Below are 17,833 nucleotides of genomic sequence, written 5' to 3' on the forward strand. Positions count from 1 at the left end.
ACATAGATAAAAATTTAAAATATCAGCAGGTACCGAGACTTTTTTGAAACTTAAAAAAAGAAAAAAAAATTAATTTTTCTGCTTTGTTTGGCTAATAGCTCCATGTGTCACCCAATTGTCTTTCTGACAATCTCCAGATAAAAATGTCATTAAATCATCCAGGGGGTGGGGAATGGGCTTCTTTGGACACCAGAAAGCTGAGGTTAGGAATATTGTTCAAGGAAAGTCTTCTTCCTTCCTTTAGGAAATTACAGCTGATAATTGAACTACTTGCGGGTTTAGGGGCACCGATCCCACGGCAGAGTCAAAAAATCCTCATATAACTTCTGACTCCCGCCAAACTTAATTACTAATAGCCTACTGATGACCGGACCCTTACCAATCACATAAACACTTTATTAACACATATTTGTATATGTATTATATACTGTATTTTTACAATAAAGTAAGCTAGAGAAAAAATGTTAAGAAAATCATAAGGAAAAGAAAATACGCTTATAGTGCTGTATGCATTGAAAAAAAAAATCATGTATAAATGGACCCATGCAGCCCAAACCCGTGTTGTTCAAGGGTCACTGTATATTCTTTTTCTGATGCTGAATTTGATCCAAGAACAGGGAGAGCACAAGGTTAATAAAAATTTTCTTAAATGGAAGTGTTTCATTTGTTGCTGTAAGTTAGTTCTGTTTGGTGACTCAAGACTGAGTCAGAGGGGCAGTTTGATAGTATGAATTGATCTTACCTTGCATAATCCATGTCACTGGCATCTGTGTTTCTCTTGTTAGGGCCTCTGGGGATCAAGATAAGTTATGCCAAAAATTGCTACATCTGCTCTTATCCTAAGCTGACACTTCACATCTGATAAGAATTTGTACCCTGAAAAATTAAATTGGAAAATTAATCTTTTATTCTGTGTGAATATATGATTTTTGCTTACCAATCCATAACACATCTGATACCCTGATTCTAAAATTTCACATATTATCCATTGAAGTGCTTACTCAGAACTTATTGCATATTAACTTAAATTTGATTTTCCTAAAATCCATTCACAATAAGTTCAAGCAAACATTTATAATTGCTTGTCTTTTGTAGAGAGCCAAGTGTCACTCTTTGCCAGCTGTTAACCTCAGGCCAGACCAACATAATTAGTTTTGGTAATTATCTGCAGTTCTTCACGAATAATTGAAATTATTGCATTCTTACTTCACTGTACAGTTAAATTGATGGATATTTCTTGTATGAGAACTTATGACCTTAAGTTTACCTATTCAAAATGTGTCCCATAACTAATGAAATATATTTTTTCTAGTATTGCATCTCTACAGAAAAAACACAACAATCAAAGTGCTCCAGAGCACACTTAACTCAAAGATACTCAAGCATATTACTCACATCGAAGTCATTAGTTTTAAATATTTCTGGTTTCCTAAGTTTTTCCTTGTCTGATGGGATAGTTTCTCTCTCCTACACATGTGAACATTGGTTTAAGAAATGCGTGGATAGTGATAGATGGCCCTGAGCTTCAGGTTCTCTCAAGGTCTTTCAGTGTCAGTGAATACGTGCTCATGCAAGCAATTACAATGTCATTTATTTATTTATTTATTTATTTATTTATTTATTTATTTATTTACTTAATTTATTGGGATAACATAGGTGAGTAAAATTATATAGGTTTCAAGTGTACATTTCTATAATATATCATCTCTATATTGCATTATATATTCACTACCCAGAGTCAGTTCTTCTATCACCATATATTTGACCCCCTTTTCCCTCTTCTATCACCCCGCCCTCCTCCTTACCCTCTGGTAACCGCCAAACTATTGTCCGTGTCTATGAGGTTTTGCTTGTTTGTTTGTCTTGTTCCTTTGCTGCTTTCAGTTTTATGTCCCACGTATGAGTGAAGTCACATGATTCCTGACTTTTTCTGCCTGACTTATTTTGCTTAGCATAATAACCTCAACATCCATCCATGTTGTCACAAGTGGCAGTGTTTCATCTTTTCTTATGGCAGAGTAGTATTCCATTATGTATATGTACCACATCTTCTTTATCCAATCAACTATTGAAGGACACTTTTGCTGTTCTTGGCCACCATAAATAAAGCTGCAATGAACATCGGAGCTCATATATCTTTTTTTTTTTTTAAGTTCAGTTTGTTTAACTTTTTTTTTTTTTTAAGATTTTATTGGGGAAGGGGAACAGGACTTTATTGGGGAACAGTGTATACTTCCAGGACTTTTTTCCAAGTCACGTTGTTGTCCTTTCAATCTTAGTTGTGGAGGGTTTTGTTCAGCTTCAAGTTGTTGTCCTTTCAGTCTTAGTTGTGGAGGGCGCAGCTCAGCTCCAGGTCCAGTTGTTGTTACTAGTTGCAGGGGGCGCAGCCCACCATCCCTTGCAGGAGTCGAACTGGCAACCTTGTGGTTGAGAGGATGCGCTCCAACCAACTGAGCCATCCGGGAGGCAGATCAGCTCAAGGCGCTGTTCAATCTTAGTTGCAGGAGGCGGAGCCCACCATCCCTTGCGGGACTTGAGGAATTGAACTGGCAACCTTGTGGTAGAGAGTCCACTGGCCCATGTGGGAATTGAACTAGCAGCCTTCGGAGTTAGGAGCATGGAGCTTTATCCTCCTGAGCCACCCGGCCGGCCCCACATATATCTTTATGGATAAATGTTTTCAAATTTTTTTGGTAGATACCCAGGAGAGGGATTGCTAGGTCATATGGTAATTCTATTCTTAATTTTTTGAGGAACCTCCATAGTGTTTTCCATAGCGGCTGCACCAATTTACATTCCCACCAGCAGTGTATAAGTGTTCCTTTTTCTCCACAGCCTCTCCAACACTTGTCATTATTTGTCTTGTTGATGACAGCCATTCTAACTGGGGTGAGGTGATATCTCATTGTGGATTTGATTTGCATTTCTCTGATGATTAGTGATGTTGAGCATTTTTTCATATGTCTATTTGTCATTTGTATGTCTTCTTGGGGAAAGTGTCTGTTCAGGTCCTCTGCCCATTTTTGAAATTACAGTTTGTTTTTTGTTGTTGAGTTATACAAAGAACATTTACTTAAAAAAAATAATTGTGAACTGTCTTTGTCACTTAGATAGATATTTAAATATTTTTAAAAGCTAAATAAGCTTTCAAATAGCTTGACAATCCAGAAATATTTTTCTTAAAATCTGGCACCCATCTCTTTGAAATGTAATCATGAAAGATAGGGCCCATATTACCTATTTTTTGTGGGAGGATAAGAGCCTCACTATAGCTGGTGCCTGTCTCCAAGTTACAAACCTAACTCCTATCATAAAGATCTGAGTAGTTTATTTTCCTTTTTAAAGGCAATTAACAAACACAGGTGTGTACCTGAATTACAAGGTGAACTTAGGATAAATCATGTGTGAAAATGGTGAAGTCATGTTCTTTTACTTGAGGAATAGTTCTCATTTATGTTGAGAAAACGTATGCAATGGGGTGTATATTCCTGGCTATATAAAAGGACAAAATTTCTTTCTATCTTGCAATCTCTTTAGCAGTTTGCCTGTCATGTGCATCATATTCTAGTTTAATGCTTATCGAATAATAAAACAGTTTTCTCTCTCCTACTTTTGTGGACAACTTTTTGAGGGTTTGGCAGATATTATTCTTCATTACATTTCTCCAACCTATGGTATGTGAATCATATCTTAATGAAGCTGTTATTTTAAAAATGAAGTCTATAATACATCATTTTACTTTTTAATTTATAATTGTCAATTATTTCCTCTGCATACAGTGGAAGCCACATTAGACACTGTTATGATTTTTGTTTCACCCACAACCGTAATTTAGAAAACTCAACAGGAAAAGGAAATTCCGTTTTATTTTATTTAATCATATTTTTGCTCTTTCTATTTTCCCTTTCTGATGTTCCAAGATTCATTTCACCATATTGTTACTCAGACCCTATCTTAGTTGGTTCAGGCTGACATAAAAAAAAATATATACTATAGATTGGGTGGCTTAAGCAACGGAAATTTATTTTCTCACAGTTCTGAAGGTTAAGAGTCTGAGGTCAGGGTGCCAGTGTGGTCAGGTTCTCCTGAAAGAGCTCTTCCTGGCTTGCATACAGCCACTGTCTTGCTGTGTCCTCACATGGCAGGGAGAGAGGTCATCCTTTTTTTATAAGACCACAGTCCTATTGGATTAAGGCCCCATCCATATGACCGCATTTAACTTCACGTACCTCCATAAAGACCAGATAAAGTCATATTTGGGGTTAGAGCTTAAATATATGTATTTAGGGGAGACACAATTCAGTCCATAGAAGATACCAAAGACCCTACCCAGTCTTCATCCTTCTTTATAACTTTCAGTGTTTTCTTATGTTTGTTTTATATATAATATCCAGAGGTTTTAGTTGTACTTAATGAGAAGAAAAGAGAGCAGTGTATCTACTACATCTTTCCAGAAGCCGAAGTCTACTCAGAAAGAATTTTGATTTCTACACTTTATTTAAACTAGCAAACTGTCAACATTCAGGGACTGCAATGCAAACTGTATAAATAATGTAATACCTGTAGCAACCACACACACAAAAAAAGCTATACAAATATATAAATTCAAAACATAGAAGGGATTAGAAAGTACAAATTGGTAGTCACAAAAGAGTCATGGGGGTGTGAAATACAGTATGGGGAATATAGTCAATAATGTTGTAAAAATGATGTATGGTGTCTGATGGGTACTAGACTTATCAGGGTGATCATAAAATATATAAATGCCTAACCACTGTATTGTACACCTGAAACCAATATAAAATAATATTGAATGTCAACTGTAACTAATATATATAATATATATAAATTGATATATAAATTAAATCTATTGTGATCAGACAACACACTCTGTATTATTTAAATTAGCTTAATTTTGTCAATTTAAATATATATATCTATATGTATAGATATATATACACACACACACACATATATACATCCTGTAACTACGTATATATAGTCATAGGATGTAAAGTACCACAGAGGGAGTATAGTCAATGGTATTGTAACAGCTATATCTGATGTCAGAGGGGTAGTAGATTGAGGGAGAGGGGTTATCACTTTATAAGGGGTATAAATGTCTAATCATTAAGCTGTTTGGTACACCTGAAACTGAAAAAAAAAAAGAATCAAAATTGAACTAAAAAAAAAAAAGGTTCAGTAAACATGAAGGAAGGCAGGAAAGGGAAAACAAACAGAAAAGAAAATAATAAAATGACAGATTTATGCCCTACATATCAATAATATCATTAAATGTAAATAGTCTAATATACATCTAAAAGAGATTAGCAAAGTGGATTTACAAAATGACCCCACCATATTGTGACTATAAGAACCTCATTTCACATCTAATGTATATAGGTAGGTTGAAAATAAAGAATGGAAAATTATATGCCATGCAAATATTAACGAAAAACAAGCATGAATGGCTATATTAATGTCAGAAAAGTAGACTTAAGACAAGGAAAATATCAGAGACAGAGATGCAGCATTACATAATGATAAAAATCTCAATCCACCGAGAAGAAATAGCAATTCTGTATATATATGCACCAACCAACAGAATGGCAAAATAGACGAGTATGATAAAAAATTAATAGAACATAAAGGACAAACAGACAAAACCAAAATTATAATTAGTGGTATCAATACCCCCATGTCAACAATGGATATGTTAACTAGATACAAAATCAGCAATGATACAGAAGAACATAACAACACCATCAACTAAAATGATCTAATTGACATTTATAGAACATTTTACCCTGCAACAACAAAATTCACATTCTTTGCAAGCATCCATTAAACATATAACAAAATAGAAGATATCCTGGGCCATAACACAAACCTCAACAAAATTAAACTAATTCAAATAATACAGGATGTGTTGTCCAGCCACAATAGAATCACTTTAGATATCAATAATGGAGAGATAACAGAAAAAATTCCAAGTACTTGGAAAATAAAGAACACACATCTAAACAATCTATGAGGAAGTCTTAAGGAAAAAAAATAATTGGATTGAGTGAAAAGTAAACTACAACATAAGAAAATTTGTTGGACATGGTTAATTTAATGCGGTGCTGAGAGGGGAATTTGTAACACTAAATGCTTACATTGGAGAATAGAAAAAAATCTCAAATCAATAATCTAAGCTTCCATCCAGCTAAGGAAACGCTAAACTTAAAGCAAGCAGAAGAAAAGAGATGATAAAGATAATACCAGAAATTAATACAAATCAATGAAATCAAAAGCTGATTCTTTGAACAAGTCAATGAGTTTACAAACCTTTAGGTAGACTGACAAAGAAAATCAAGACATAAACTGCCAGTATCAGGAAAGAAAGAGAATAGCTCTACAGACCCTGAAGACATCAAAAAGATAGTAAGATATGAACAAATCCATAGGCATACATTTGACAGCATAAATACATGGATCAATTCTTCATAAAGTACAAATTACCACAACTCACTCAATATGAAATAGATAGTTGGAATAGATGCACAGCTATTAAGAAAATTGAATTATTAATTTAAAAATCATAAATAAAAAGAAGAAATCTTTGAGCCAGGATGGTTTTACTGGAGAAATCTACAGACATCTAAAAGAATGATTGTCATTAAGGGCATTATGCTAAGTGAGACAAGTCAGACAGAGAGAGAAAAATACTGCATGACATCATTTATATGTGGAATCTAAGAAAGCCAAACTTGTAATAACAGAGTGTACAATGGCTGTTACCAGTGGTAAAGGGGTGGGAAGGATAAGGGAGATGTTGTTTAAGGATATAAACTTGCAACTACTATATGAATAAGTCCTGGAGATCTAATGCACAGCAGTGATTATAGTAAACAATACTGTGTTATAAACTTCAAAGTTGCTAAGAGACTAGATCTTAGGTTTCCACCACAAAAAAGAAATGATAAATATGTGACACGATAGAGGTGTCAGCTAAAGCTATGGTGGTAAACATATTATCGTATATACATGTAACAAACCACCATATTGCACATCTTAAACTTACACAATGTTATATTTAAATTATGTCTCAATTTTAAAATTTTAAAGAGTTATCACCAACTCTACACAATTATTTCCACAAATACAAGTGGAAAGAGCACTTCCCAGCACATTTTATGAAGCTAGTATTACCCTGATATCAAAACCAGAAAAAGAGAGTATGTTAAAGAAATCTATGTACTAATATCACTGATGAATATCAATGAAAAAAAAACACCTGACAAAATATTACCAAATATAAACCAGAAATGTAAAAAACAAAAATACAACATGACTAAGAGGGCTTTATTCTAGGGATGCAAGACTCTTTCAATATTTGAAAATCAATATAATTCACCAAATTAGTAGGCAAAAGATGGAAAATCACATGGCAATGTCAATTGATGGAGAAAACATATTTGACAAATTCAATGGTATTCATAAATTTTTTAAATACAGGAAGACAGGATACATTCCTCAACTTGATAAAGGACAGCTAAAAAAATGTCATAGCTAACATTACAGTTAATTGTTGAAGACTGAATTCATTTCCCTGAAACTGAGAATAAGGCAAAAATGCTGCTCTAGCCTATGCTTTTCAAAATGAACTAAAAAATTTAGGTAGTTCAATAAGGAAATAAAGGGCATACAGATTGAAGAGGAAGAAATAAAACTGTCCTATTTGCAGAAGACATGATTTTCTACATAGAAAATCCCAACTAATCAACATGCAAAATAAACCTCTAGAACTCACTTTTAGAAGTAAATTTAGCACTGCTGCAGGAAAGCATACAAGATCAATATATAAAAACCAATTTTATTTCTGTATATTAGCAAGGAACATGTGAACACTGAAATTCAAATTAGGTATAATTTATAATCCCTAAAATAAATACTTCTGTGTAAATTTCACATAAGATACACAGAACTTGTATATTAAAAACTGCACAACACTGACAGATCACAGATCTAATTAAATGGAGAGACATAATGTATGCATGGATGGGAAGACTCAAAACAGTAAAGACGTCAATTCTCCACAAAATGATATTCAGGTTTAATACATTTATATCAAAATCACAGCAAGAGTTTTCATAGATATGACAAAATTATTCTAATATTTGTATATAAAGGCAAAGGAACCAAAATGGACAAAAACGCTCTGGAAAAGAAAACTAAAATGGGAGGAATAAGCCCACATGATTTCAAAATTTATTTTATATCTACAGGAATCAGACTGTGGTATTGGCGGAGGGATAGACACAGAGATCAACTAAACAGAATATAAAACCCCAAAACAGCCCCCGCCCCAAAAGTACAACTCATTTCGTTTTGATTTTATAGTTAGTAGTTGGTAGGTGTGTTTTTCAGTTTTGTGAGTTTCCCATTCCTAAACTAATTTATGTGCAATTTATCCTTGAGGAATTTATCAATACATAAACATAATGGCAGCCATAATACATTTCTTTTTTAAAAAAATTAGTTTCAGGTGTACAAAGCAACATAATAGTTAGACATTTACACCCCTCACAAAGTGATAACCCTCGTTTCCCAAGCTACTACACCTCTAACATCGAGATTTATCAGTCAGAAAAGTGATGTACATACATACATAGTAAGAGGGAAAACTAGAATACGTTCTGTGTGGTAAGATTAGAGTTGGAGGGTTAGTATATACATATTTAATTATATATATAGATGTATACATAGTTATATACATAGAAAAAATATATATACATTGAAAAATATGAATATTACATAGAAAAAATATATACATTTATATTTTTTATCTCTGTTCACTGAGAGAGCCCAGTAGCAAGCACAAACCATTAGTAACAACATACCCAGAAAGTTTCAGAAAGTAAGGAATTGCTCAAATCTCACTGGGAACCAGCTTAAAGGGGATCCCACTGCCCAAATCTAAAACATGCATTGAAATGAATCATGATTGTAATATTAATAACATTGAATAAAATAAAGATATCAATAGGTACAAATGTGAGTAAAGGGGATATTCTTCCTTATTAAATAGAGCTCTTCAGTTCTAAATATAGGAAAACAAATATGAAGTTAGGAAATCATTAGTGAGTACTAAAACTTATAGGTAAAAGAATGATGAGCAAGAGGATATTTATGTAGTCTTGATGTAGCTCCACACAAATTTCATATTAATTATAAGAAGGAAATTAGTAACTTCACAGGGGAAAAACCTAGCAGACATAACCTTAACCTCATATTCAAAGCTACCATTATGAATTTGGGGTCAAGCCATCCTTATGTGTCTCTTAAATCATGCACTGAAAAGGACAAAACATCCCATTTGTGGTAGTTTTGCAAAAAGTGCACCTAATCATGAGGAAACATTTGACAAACGCTAACTGAGTACATTCTACAAAATACAACAGTCTTCAAAATGTGAAAGTCAAGAAACACAAAGAAAGGTTGAGGAAATTTTTCAGATTTAAGCAGAGTAAAGAGGTATGGCAATAAATGCAATGTGCAAACCTGAATTGAACTTAGATGGAAAAAATTAATAGCTCTAAAGGACAATATTGGGAAACTTGACAAAATTTGAATATGGACTCTGGCTTAGGTAATATTACTGTTGTGCTATTAAACAGAAAATTCAATAGAAACACTAAATTTTAGGGTTTGTCAATTTCTGTGGTCTAAATATTCCCACCATGGCTGATTTCAAGCTACCAACAGTTTAACAAAGGACTCTCAAAATTCCTAAATATGTAACAATCATCCAGCTCCATCACACCATTATAATAGTATTTTATCAATTATACATTCCTTGATTTTAATAATTGTACTGTCATTGTATAAGAGAAATTCTCTCTCTCTCTCTCTCTCTCTCTCTCTCTCTCTCTCTCTCTCTCTCTTTGCTTAGAAAAACTTATTTGAAAACTTATGAATAAAGGGGAAATGTTTCAAAATTGCTTTCAAGTGGTACAGAAAAAAACAAGGTGTCTCTATGTGTACTTTTACAGAGATAATAATGAAACAAATGGAGAAAATGTAAATTATTTGCAAATCTGGGTATATATACCATATTTTGGGGTTCCTTGTAACATTCTTGAAATTTTTTGCAAGTCTGAATATATATTATATATAAGTTATATATATTATATTGACAATGTGGTCAAGGAAGGACTTTTCAACAGTGACACTTTAAAGTGTGAATGATGACAAAGCCAAAATCTAAGTTATATGTAAATTATATCTCAATAAAGCTGAGGAAAAAATCTAGCGAGATTTTAGGCCAAGAAAACAAATGATAAACAAAGGAACTGGAACTGAACAAAATAAACAACACTGAAGGAAGCAGGGGTCTACGGGTTGGGAAGGAAATCCCTCTGAACATGTTAGCTCAGGTATAAAAAAAAAACAAAAAATCAATACAGGAGGTATGCATTTTATATGTTTTCATACATTTTAAATTATTCTTTTCATTTTATATACAGATTGTAAGGACATTGACAACATGGATTGAGGACACCATATGGGTGACCTCTCAACAAATATACTTATCTTTTATCACCTATTTCAGTATCGTGCTGAAAAAATACACTTAATAAAGAGTTGTTGGTTCATTGCTTCGTATTTCTTATTTGAATTTAAACCAGGTCACCTGTCAACAAAATATTACATCTTTCAGAATATGGATCAAACAGTTCAAATTTCAGTTAGGGTAATATTCTTTTTCAGCATTCTTTAATCCCCATTCCAAAAAGCAGTTGATGTCTTCTGAGGTAAACATGACATGAGTAAACTTATTTGCATTACTACATCATCTGATACAAGTTTACAGCTGAATAGTCATTGGGTCAGATGGTGTTATGTGCCATCATGGGAAGTTTGCCATTTATTTCTAGTAAGAGGGAAAGAGAATAGATTTTGAAGCATCATCTTTGGAGTGCATAAACCTTTTGCTTGAACATTACTTGTATACATTTTAGTTATTTTGTAAAAAATGTAAAAAGTTTGTAATTATTGGTATATGTTTCTTTTCTTTTAAATGTTTATTACATTTGCTTCAACAAGAACGATTACTTAATTGAACTAATAAGAAGTATAGTCTAATATTTCTAATGCGCTCACCTTAAGAGGTAATAAGCCAATAAGCATGAGATCTCATGTTGAGGTCATAATCTTGATGAAATGGATTAGTGTAGAACAGGTCCCTGCTAGTCAGGAAAGAAGCAGTGGTAAAAAAAAAAAAATCTGTAATAAGTTTTTATGATATTTTGAAACATAACTGCTCTCTAGAATGTCTTTCTAAATCAACTTCTTAAGTCAGGATTCAGTCACAGTTAAGCCATTCTCTAAGGGAATTCAGAGAAGCTGCAACCAGCTATAACTATACTAACCAACTATATTCTAACCTGTAACTACAATTATAACTATTCTAACCAGCTGAGTTCTAACCAACTATAACTATTCTAAGGTAAGCTTCTATAAAAAGTCTAGGAATGTTGCAAAGGATGCCTTGAGACCAATTTGAAACAGAGCAATAGCAATTTCCAACACTACATTTTTCTTCACTCATTATACCATAAAAATATCCCCTTCTTTAGAGCATTATATTAAGATTGTTGAAGTTCATATCTCTGTTGAAGTAAGGTAGGGAGAAATCCTACCCCTTAATCTATGAGCATATCCACTGGCCATTTCAAACAAACATTATACTTTTTCACATGTAAACTAATGGGCAGAGGCCATATCATTGATTTTATGTATGGAACTTCTCTTTCATTCCATCAATATATCACTATCTAATAAAGTTATTGATCTTCAATTCACAAATATAATTACACAAATCATGTTTTATTAAAATCCTAGAGGGGTGATGTCACAAACATGGTGGTGTGAAGGATCCCCTCCATCACTCCCCTTAAAGATACACAAAGCTGAACAGCTATAATTCAACAAAGGATTCCCTGTGAGACACATAAAACACATCTGAGAGATCTGCACATCGAAACATCTCGAGGTGGGCAAATCAGGGCAAACAGGGTAGAAGGGAAGGAAGAAAAACAGAGACAGTTTGGGTGGATGCAGCCTGGAGTTCACTGCCATGGACACAGCCCAGAGCTCACTGTGGGTCTTGGGAGAGGGTAGGAGTCAGGCTTCAGATGCACTCTCTGTGCCCCTGAGCGTTCTTACCTGAGTGATCAGCATATAATATGGCTGAACCCAGCGATCAGGGCAGAGACAGAATACAGAAATGCAATTGCTATATTCTAGCAGCCACCACTGCCAGGCAGAAAACAAAGCTGTGGATCCTGGTTGCCTCGCTCCACCTACCCAGAGCTAGCAGTGGGCCCCAGAAGAAACTGTAGCAGTGAGTGTTGTGTTAAAGAGCAGAATATCTATAGCATTGAGAACTGGAGAGACAGTTTCTGAGTGGCAAATACATAATGCGGCTAATACCAGGGACAAGGGTGGAGATACACAGATGAAGCAGCTATGGTCTGGCAATCACCATTACTTGGAGAAGAACAAAGCTACAAATGCAACAGCCACTTCCGGAAGCCATCCCTCCCCCACCCTTCACAGCAGATCCCAGCCAGTGCACCTGGCACATCTCAAGCAGTGCAGCACTGCATATGGATGTAGGAGCAGCAGTGGGATTTCAGGGTCTCAGAAACCCATCCTTCACAACATCTCCCATGGGGTTGGTTCCCTGAGACCAAGGTGACCTGGCTATAGAGGAGACACCCACTTTCCCAGGGAATACAAGACACTTTTCACCACCCAGCAAAGATCCTAGAAGCCAGAGCACTGCAAGAGAAAATAAAATGCTTCAGCCCCATCTACTGGAAAACAAAAGAAAGACCTTTTCTTATCTACCTGCTGCAGAATTCACTCCCATACATTCTTAGGCAGAGAAATTAATACATCAAACACAATAAACAAGCAAGGTAATAAGACAGCTCAGAAAAAAATGAAAAATCTCCAGAAAACAAACTTAAAGACATGGAAACATGTGACTTAAATGACAGAGAATTAGAGATTGTAGTTCTGAAAAAACTCAATGACATGCAAGAAAATGCAGATAGGCAAGTTTAATGAACTCAGAAATAAAATCTACATACAAAATGAATACTTTACCAAAGAGATTGAAAATTTTTAAAAGAACCAAATAGAAATTCTGGAGATGAAGAACTCAATAAAAGAGATGAAGAATGAAACAGTGAGCTTAGGAAATAGACCTGGCCAGATAGAGGAAAGAATCAGTGACATCAAAGACAGAAAACTAGAAATGACACAGATGGCAGAAGAGACAGACTTGAGAGTTACAAGAAATGAAAGAACTCTGCAAAAACTATTTGACTCCATCTGAATGAGCAAGTAAGAATAATGGGTATATCTGAAGGAGAAGAGAGGGAGAAGGGCACAGAGAGCCTATCCAAACAAATAGTTGACGAGAACTTCCCAAACCTTTGGAAAGAACTGGATTCTTAAACCCGAGAAGTGAACAGAACACCAAATTTGTCAATACAAAAAGGCCTTTTCCAAGGCACATTATATTAAAGATGTTAAAAAATAATGACAAAGAAAGAATTTTCAAGTCAGCCAAGGAAAAGAAGGCAGTATCCTTAAAAAACAAACAAACAAACAAACCCTAACCCATTATCATCAGATTTTTCAGCAGAAATTCTACAAGCTAGGAGGGAGTGGAATCAAATATTCAAGCTATTGAAACAAAGAAATTACCAGCCAAGAATAATGTATCCAGCAAAGTCATCCTTTAGATATGAAGGAGTAATAAAGACCTTTCCAGATATAGGGAATTTTCCACCAAAAGTTCTGCATTACAGGAAATACTGAAATGGGTTAATCTACTTGAAACAAAAAGAAAAAATGATAAAAAACAAAACAAAACAAAAAAACTATGAGTAAGACAACTAACAGACAGAAGCAGGAAATTCCAACTCCTATTCAAAATAGGGTGCTATACACTTAAATACAACTTAGGGATAAAGAAGGTAAAATCATAAAAAAACAGAAGAAGACAATAGCTACTGAAACTTATAGTTTCAGGGGTGCAAAGATGGTTCAACATATGCAAATTGATCAATGTGAAACACCACATAAATAAAATGAAGAATAAAAAGTCATACGATCATATCAATAGATGCAAAATAGTATTTGACAAGATGCAACATCCATTTATAATTAAAACACATAATGAAATGAATATAGAAGGAAAGTACCTCAACATAATAAAGGCCATATGTGACATCCCTCAGCTAATAACATACTTAATGGTAAAAAACTGAAAGCTTTTCCTCTAAGATCAAGAACAACACAAGGATGCCTCCTCTCACCACTGTTATTCAACATAGTATTGGAAATCCTAGCCAGGGCAATCAGGCAAGAGAAAGAAATTAAATATATCCAAATTGGGAATGGAGAAGTCAAATTGTCACTTTTTGCACATGACATGATTCTTTTAGTATATATGCTGCTGAAGCGAGCACAAATGACATGATTCTTTATGTAGAAAACCCTAAAGATGCCACAAAAAACTACTAGAAACAATAAACAAATACAATAAAGTTGCAAGATACAATATCAATGCATAAAAACCCATTGCATTCCCATATACTAACAATAAAATTTCAGAAAAAGAAATGAAAATAAAAATTCCTTTTGCAACTGCAACAGAAGGAATAAAATACAAAGAAATAAACTTAACAAAGGATGTGAAGGACCTATAAGACAGTATTAAAATAAATTGAAAAAATTACAAAGAAATGGAAAGATAGTCCATGTTCATGGATTGGAAGAAACAACATATTAAAATGGCCATATTACCCAAAGCAATATACAGATTTAATGCAATCCCTACCAAAATCCCAATGTCAGTTTTCAAAGAAACAAAATTTAAAAATCATCAGCTTTGTAGGGAATTTCAAAAGACCCCAAATAGCCAAATTGATCCTGAAAATAAAGATCACGGCCATAGGTATCACATTCCCTGACTACAAATTATACTACAAAGCAACAATTATCAAAACAGCATGGTATGGCTGAAAAATAGACACACAGACCAATGGAACAGAATTGAGAACCTAGAAATAAACCCACAGATAGATGGGCAAATAATTTTTGACAAAGGTGCCAAAAACATACGGTGGAGAAAAGAAAGCCTCTTCAATAAATGGTACTGGGAAAATTTGAAAACCACATGCAAAAGAATGAAACTCGACTATTGTCTGTCACCATACACAAAAATTAACTCAAGATGGATCAAAGACCTAAACATAAGACCTGAGACAATAAATTGCATAGAAGAAAGCATAAGTACTAAACTTATGGACGTTGGGTTCAAAAAGGATTTTATGAATTTGACCTCAAAAGCAAGGGAAATAAAAGCAAAAATAAGTGAATGGCACTATATCAAACTAAAAAGCTTCTGTACTGCAAAAAAAAACATCAACAAGACAAAGCAGCAATCAAATAAATGGGAGGAGATATTTGCAAACACCTCCAATAAGGAGGTAATATCAAAAATATATAAAGAACTCATATAACAACAAAGAAAAATCCAATTTAAAAATGGGCAGAGTACCTGAGCAGACACTTCTCCCAAGAAGACATACAAATGGCCAACAGATATATGAAAAAATGCTCAACTTCACTAGCTATTAGGGAAATACAAATCAAAACTACAATAAAATATCACCTCACAACTGTTAGAATGGCTGTCATTCACAAGACAAGTAATAACAAATGCTGGAGAGGCTGTGGAGAGAAAGGAATCCTCATACACTGCTGGTGGGAATGTAAATCGGTACAGCCACGATGGAAAACAGTATGGAGGTTCATCAAAAAATTAAGAATAGAATTACCATATGTCCCAGCAATCCCTTTTCTGGATATGTACCCCAAAAATGTGAAAACATTTATCTGTAAAGATATATGTACCCCTATGTTCATTGCAGCATTATTAATGGTAGTCAAGACATGGAAACAACCAAAGTGTCCTTTGATATATAATTGGATAAAGAAGATGTGGTATATATACACAATGGAATACTACTCAGCCTAAGAAAAAATGAAATACTGCCTTTTGTGAAAACATGGGAGTCCTGAGTTTATTATGCTAAGCAAAATAAGTCAGACAGAAAGGGTCAAGAACCATATGATTTCACTCATATTTGGGGTATAAAATGCAAAGCAACAAAGGAAAAAGACAAAGAAACAAAGAAACAAAAGTCATAGACACAGACAACAGTTGAGTGTTTTCCAGAGGGTAAAGGGGGAGGGAGAGTGGTAGAAATTGGGAAATATGTGGTGATGGAAGGAGAACTGACTCTAGGTGGTGAGCACACAATGCAATATATAGATGATGTATTGTAGAAATGTACATTTGAAACCTATATAATTTTACAAATGAATACCATCCCAATAAATTTATTTTAAAAATGAACAACACACTAAATGTTCTAAGAAAAAGGAGGGCATAGAGTCTCTTTTCTTTTTGTACCAGGAGGAATTCAAGTTTTTCTTATTTTTCATTTGTGTTTGCCATACATGTCTCATTCACCCATTTCAAGAATACAATTTGATAGTTTTTAGTATATTCACAGAGATTAACAAGCACTGCAATAAATTTAGAACATTTTCACCCTCTAAAAGAGCCCAGTTGCCCATTATCAGTCACTCTTCATTTCTTTGACACTGCCCTTCCCAGATGTAGGTGACCACTAATCTATTTTCTGTCTCTATAGATTTGCATATTCTTACCATTTTATGTAAAAGAAATGATACAATATATAATATTTTGTTACTTTATTTCATTTAGCATAATGTTTTCAAGTTCATCCTGGTTACAGGTTGATACATCATTCCTTTTTTTGCTATATCATATTTTGTGGTATAGATATATAACATTTTGTATATCCATTATTACTTGATGGCAAGTTGGGTTATTTCCACTTTTTGACTATTTTTAATAATGCTGCTATGAATATTCATGTACAAGTTTTTGTGGGCATATAGTTTCATTTTTGTTGGATATGTTTCCTTGGATGTAGGAGTAGAATTCATCGTTCATGTGGCAAGTCTATATTTATCTTTCTGAGGAATTGCCCAACTGTTTTCCAAAGTGGCTGCACCATTTTATATTCCTGTCTGAAATATATGAAAGTTCCAATTCCTCTACATCCTTGTCAACACATATTATCTGACTTTTTCTATTTTAGCCATCCATATGGATAAGCGTTTCTAGTTCATTTTGGCTTTGATTTGCATTTCCCTAGTGACTAATGATGTTGACCATCTTTCCACGTACTTACTAGCCATTTGTATATCTTCTTTGAAATACTGTACATTGAGGTCATTTGTCCATTTTAATTATTTGTCATTATATATTTCAGTTGTAAGATACACACACACACACACACATATACTGATAAAGGAGATATATATATATATATATATACACACACACACACACACACACACACACACAGAAGTCCCTTATCAGGATTTATCAGGAGGAAATGTTTCAAAATATTAATAAAATTAAATGTTTGGACTAAAAAACATTTATTTAATGCAAAAAAATGCATTTCAAAAGTGAAACAAAAGTGTCATAATATACAGAAAGTAAAAAGTACATGTAATGGCAGATGTAAACCCAATAATATAAATAACAATATTAAAGATGAATGGATTAAATACTGTAATCAAAAGGCAGTGATTGCCAGACCGGATGAAAGAAACATAAGAAGACCCAACCACATTACCTTTGGAGGAGACACATTTTTCA

The sequence above is a fragment of the Rhinolophus sinicus genome, chromosome 18, assembly GCF_057876585.1.
Source record: "Rhinolophus sinicus isolate RSI-liver-muscle chromosome 18, RSI-T2T, whole genome shotgun sequence".
NCBI lineage: Eukaryota > Metazoa > Chordata > Mammalia > Chiroptera > Rhinolophidae > Rhinolophus > Rhinolophus sinicus.